The sequence below is a fragment of the Electrophorus electricus genome, chromosome 10, assembly GCF_041902795.1.
Source record: "Electrophorus electricus isolate QZ-2024a chromosome 10, ASM4190279v1, whole genome shotgun sequence".
NCBI lineage: Eukaryota > Metazoa > Chordata > Actinopteri > Gymnotiformes > Gymnotidae > Electrophorus > Electrophorus electricus.
Genome location: NC_137506.1, coordinates 8,981,750 through 8,987,955, shown reverse-complemented (window position 1 = coordinate 8,987,955; position 6,206 = coordinate 8,981,750). Strand labels below are relative to the sequence as shown.

The 6,206-nt window shown below is 39.4% G+C and overlaps 1 non-coding gene across 1 annotated transcript; it reads right to left on the bottom strand.

Moving 5' to 3' along the window:
• Positions 1 to 5,407: 5,407 nt before the first annotated feature.
• trnae-cuc (transfer RNA glutamic acid (anticodon CUC)) lies at positions 5,408 to 5,479 on the bottom strand. The gene has a single exon. It is a non-coding gene; the product is annotated as a tRNA-Glu (tRNA).
• Between the last annotated feature and the right edge of the window lie 727 nt (positions 5,480 to 6,206).

Below are 6,206 nucleotides of genomic sequence, written 5' to 3'. Positions count from 1 at the left end.
TTCTTCCTCATGCTCTAGGGAGCTTTTCATTGCCACTGTCACCCTTAGCTTGCTTACTGGGGGCTTGGACTTGGACATTTGAAAAGCTGCTTTATAAAAACACCTGTTGTAAATAAAATAAAATAAAATACAATTTTAAAAAGTACTTTATAAATAAAATTTGAATATTTGATTTTTATATGTAATCTTAAAATTCATAAGAAAACTAAAATATGTTTTTTAATCATTACATTTTTTTCACTTAAAACAAAAATATAATTTGGATAGTCTCAATAATCTAATAAAATCAAATCTCATCATTACAGTGCCAAAAACACATCAACATCACCAGACTTCAAAGCACTTCTCTGAGAGGAAGATTTATATGCCTGTAATTCTGTTGTTGAAGAGCCTATAAAATCAAAATAGGCTTTTAAATTTGAAATTTTAAACTCAAATAACTACAGCCTTATTTTAAATGCCTAAACACACACACACAGAGTTACCTCACAGTGTGAAAATTGTAATTGCTGGAGACAGTATCATAGATCCTCTTTGCTGACACATCAGTGATGTCATTGTGACTGAGGTTGAAATTAGATGGATTATAATTACCACATTGTTCAGGATTCCCAAACACACCTCCCTCTACAAAATCACCGTGTAGTAGTACAAACACCTGTAGATTTATAGATCAATGAATTAAATTAATGAACGAATGAATGAATAAACGAATGACTGAATTAGCAAATGAATGAATAAGCAAAGAAATAAATAGTATATTTGTGTCAGTGGACCTGAGTCATTAATGGCCAGATAATTATGCATTTTGACATTTTAAACAAAATATAATTTCTTTCAGTTCTTGTACACATGACGTGTTATCTATCAGGCATGAAACTGTAAATCATAAAGAGTCTGTTATGCCTTATTTCTCTTTTTAATGAGAACATGTGTTTCTACAAGCAGTCTGGATATTCTGTAGACCACAGAGGTCCATCCTGCCAAGTACAGGCAGTGATCAGTGAACCAGGCAGCCAGTGAGAGAGGTCGTCATTTCCAAATAAAATCACCAAGAAAATCAAGCTTTTTGCTATTTGCTTTTGAAAAAAATAAGTCCTTGAAGGAAGACAGGATATGACTGAATGAGCAAAGTTACATTTATATAGAGCCTTTCAAGGAACATACAATGATTTACAATGAACACACACAGCTTCGATGTGCAGTCACATGCCGGATTTTGTGTTAAATTGTGAGAAAAAGAGTAAAATGTGTTATATCTATGTTAGTGCTCACTGTGGACTCAACAATCAAGACTCTCTACACATCCCTCCTCCCGCTTGTCCACTCACTCCAGGATGTGAGCTTTGTGCTGGTGTGGGAACAGCAGCTGCGGGCAGTGGTCAGTGAGCTGACAGTGGCTAAGGTCCAGTTCTGACAGCCCTTCAAAATGTTCCAGAAACAGCGCCAGTGACCTACAGGCCTGCTGGTCCAGCCGGGTCTGAGTGAGGTCCACCATCTTACCCAGAGCCCGGGAGGGAGCCACAGCGCATCTCACACACTCCATATCAGTCCCCACACAGAGAAGAGACAGGAACTGGAGCAGCATGGCTTTATTGCAGCTGAACACACTCAACATTCACCAACATGTAGAGTCACAAAACACTAACACACTCACATAACTACTAACATTAATGCTATTTACACACATTTTGTTTCAAATGATAAAATTCTTTCCCCTTTTCCAGAATGTTTCCCTAGTTTGTGTGGTGTTGAGTCAGTGGCTTACTGAAGGGTGACTGTGTGTAAAATGGGGAAGAGTTGCCATCACAGCCGTGTAGAGTGAGCTGTGTGTGTGTGTGTGTGTGTGTGTGTGTGTGTGTGTGTGTGTGTGTGTGTGTGTGTGTGTGTGTGTGTGTGTGTGTGTGTGTGAGAGAGAGCTTGCTCTCTGGATGACCATGGAGACGACTCTGCAGTCCTCAGTGCTCAGAGTCAGTGTGTGTGTCTGTTTGTCTGCTGTGAGTTCCAGAGCAGAGCAGCAGAAGAAATCCACTCTGTGCTGCAGAGCGAAGAGCAGATCTGCTGCTGCTGCCCCCTGCTGTAGTTCAGAGACACTGTAGCAGTGGAGGAGCCTCAGCAACAGCAGCCTGTCAACAAGGAGAAAACAAAACACACACAGACAGTGGCAGGGCAGTTAATTTCAGATTAATATAAATATTTCACCTAAATTTAGCAATTTCCTCCAGAAAGTCATTTTATTCTGTCCTAACACACCTGAGGTAAATATCCATGGATATTGCTGATTACCTGACAGGAGTCTCAATAAAACCTAAATGATACTGGCGCAAAATGACTTTTGAGGAAACTCGTGAAAAACACATAAACATACATAAACGTTTATATAACACTCCCTAAACAGACCAGTTATGTTTTAAAATTCTGATTGTAAGAAAAGTTCAAGCCTGAGACGGGAGACATGTTAGAGCAGTGGCTCAATGCTCTCCAGCTCTGCCTTTGGTATGGAGGTGAAAAGCAGGCTGAGAGAGACTGCTGTGCAGTGCTGGAGGGTGAAACACAGGGCAGCACAGTGGACAGAGTCCACCTCTCTGCTGTTCAGGTTGATGCAGTTCTCTGCTGAACTCAACAAGCTGGACACACAGTGAGCAGAGCCAGTCTGATAGATCTCTCTGATGATGGACAGTACAAAGCTGGAGCTCAGCCTGGGGAGAAGACACACACACACACACACACACACACACACACAGACACACATTTCCAGGTCTCATGCTGTACAGTATAATTAAAGTGTTTGGACTGTTACAAACTGTGTGAAGAATCTGAGCCACGCAACACATGACTGTATTCTCTCACCTTCTGATCTGAAGTCTGGCCAGTACAGGCAGAAGGTCTCTGGGGTTTTGCTGCTTAATTTTGGGGATGTGTAGTGCTCCCATGAGCTGGTCGAAGCTCGTCTACTTTGCCGTAACGTCACCCATTTGCCTTGCTGTCTGGATGCGCACTTCTGGTGCTAGAGTCTTCTCTGTCAGACTAGCAATTCATCTACACTTCTCACAGATAAAACTGCCACTAATGATGAAGAATAAACATGCTGCATTCAGTGCTCTGAAGCAGAACATAAGTCATGATGAAAAAGCAAAATGTTAACATTACTTATGTTTGTGGTAGTTCCTTAGATATAGTTTGTGATGATAAAGTAGTTTTCTATGGAAGTTGCCAGTTTCCAGGTAGAAAGTAATTAAATCCAGCGAAAAATTTGTTAAACAGATAGAGAGCAGTAAGAGCTAGTATGCTGAAACAGTTTCAAAAACAGGAAGCTTCTTTATGAAGGAAAGAGGTTCTTATGAACCTCAGCATTTTGACAGCAAGTATTAGCCATGGCTATAAAACCATGTGAATAATTCAGTTATGGGATTAATCCACAAAATAGCACATCAAATCTAATTATTTGGCCAGTACAGGGTTATGTAATATTTCTTCATATCAGCAAAATGCAATAGCTTGACTTCCTTAACTGATTAATAATTAAAAAAATATCTTTCTTGACTATAAGAATATAGCTTACCCATTAGAAAGATTAAACATCCAGTCAGTGTGTTTCCTGGCATGTTAATGTAAAAGGCAGCTCCTAGTGGATTTGGGGAAAGATTAGTAAAAGATTTCAAGTATCTGCAAAGCAGAAAACTGCCTATTCAACAGGCATGAATGATGTGCTACAGAAGTAGTTGTGTTATTTGCATAGCCTAATTAATATGCATGCAGATCATGTTCTATAGTACCTATATTGTTATATTAAAATTTCACTATTGCTTTTGTGCTTTACAATTGTTACACATAATTGCCACACCCGATACAAGGATAGGAATTCCAATTTATTCATACTGGACAGAAGAATCATTAATGGCTGCTGAGTGAAGCACTTTCATTGAAAATTCATCCAATTATTTATTTATTTATTTATTTATTGTAACCAGAAACAGGGCACATCAGCCAGGAATACATTCCAGCTCTGTTTTAGAACACTGGCTGTGATTCATTACATTTTGGCAATTGTGAAAACAAACTAGATGATACTTCTAAAAGTAATTGTGTTTGCACTTTATTTACACAGTTACATGAACAACACTGGTAGCATAGTCAACAGGCTTGATGGTTTTCCAGTGCACGACACTGTGATACCAGGGCTGGCCCAAGCCTGTGTGGGGCCCTATGAAGAAATCTGAGCTGCCACTGACATAACATAGGTAAAAAAACAAATAGAAATAAATACATGGTCTTTGGCACCCTCTTGGTGGCCTTAGCAGGCTCTCATTTTGCTTATATGGCGGGACAATTGTTCTGCTGTTATCCTATCTATCGAGCAGTCCTACCTAGATTTAGTGCACTTATGTACATTACCCTTAGTCCAGGTTTCTGGTGTTTATTTTAGATGCATTTTTGGTTGTATATATTATAATTAGGCTACTGTGAACAATTGTATACCGTATAGCTACAGCACCTGTACTTCACACACATGTAGTAATCGGATCTAGAAAGTTGCCAACCCTATTAAAATATTAGGTTTATAGTATAATATTTGAATTAAACAGACAAAGCGTCAATCACAATCATTTGCATAATGATTAAATCTTGAACCAAAAATGTATCAGAGAGCTGTAGTGTTTTTTAGAGACACACAGCCAATTAAACTGTGCTTGACCATTTCTTGCCCTCTATATCATTCTCTGCAGTTTACTGAGAAAGACCTGACACTGAGTAATGCCGTTGTCTATTCGAAGGCCAAAACAACAACAATCTTGGTTATCAAAGACTCACTCCACCCTGACCACAGCCTCTTCTTTTAGAAGCCATGATAAAACCACCATCGCAGCTTGAGAGCACAAATCTAGCCTCTTAAGAGGTGTTATGTTCCACAGGCAGTTCGATATCTCAATGCAGTCCACATGAAAGCAATTTTCTTTCCATGATTGCAAATTGCACTTTTAATGCCTGATATTTCAGCCACTCATTTCTCTCACTACATGACAAAACTCTCGAAACTTTTCTCCAAAAGCACTGAATGTTATTCTAACCATTTATGGCCTTTCTCCATTCATGTACACAAAGTCCAGTATGATTCCATATGTCATCAAAAGATATATCTGTTTGTAGCTGAACAACTTATGCAATGTGATCTTTCTTCTTTGTGTCAAATGAACTTAACAATTGAAACATCCAAAACTGGCTGTGTTTCTTGCCAACATACTGGTGTTTGGACATGTGGGATTACTTGCGCGTCACTTTCAATAGTTCAATTGGTAGAGTAGAAGTTAAAACTGTCATCCTTAGGCTGTCGGTTCAACTCCGACTCCCACAAACGTTATGTTTTAATGCAGAATCTGTCATTTTATATGAGCAAAAAAAGAGGTTTTTCCCTGACCGGGAATCGAACCCGGGCCGCGGCGGTGAGAGCGCCGAATCCTAACCACTAGACAACCAGGGACAAAGCTATAGAGTCTGCGCTCCTACTATTCTGACAATGTTTGGATGCATACTGGAATTGGTATGCATGAGTGGAAAAAGGCCATAAAGCGAGTTATTCATCTTTCTCTTTGTTCTACAAAAAAATGAAGTTTGCAAGAGTCAGGGCTCTTTTTTACCATCTGGGAAAAGAGGGAACGCTGGTGTCACTAACACATGGAAAGAGCTGTTATAGTATTCCCCATTTGTCCCCTTAATGTTTCTGACATTTTAGCCACTCATTTCTCTCTCTACATGAAAACATTCTAGAAAATTTTCTCCAAAAAGTACAGAATGTTATTCTAAGTACTCGGAAAATAGTCTTTTCCTCCCCCTTCTGACACGTGAACTTATAGACGCCCTTGAATGCACGGTGTCTCTGTAATTAACAAGGGAGAGAGCGTATGCCACTCTCTCTCTCCCTAAGAGTACAGCCAATTATGCTCCTTTAGACTCCCAGCCACAAATGGCTGTGACACCATCAGTTTCAAAGTTAAACACAACTCCTATAGTACTAATAAAAGCTTCACACTCACCTCAGCTGGGACATGGCAGACACTGAAGGAAACTCCTCACTTCACTCTCTTCATCTGATCAGTCATTAAGCTCCACTGGTTTCTTCACTGTTTGGAGTTTCAGCACTTATAGCACTTTTAATATTAGAATAGAATCCCTTTATTTACTAAAGGTACACAGAAATGTACACAGGT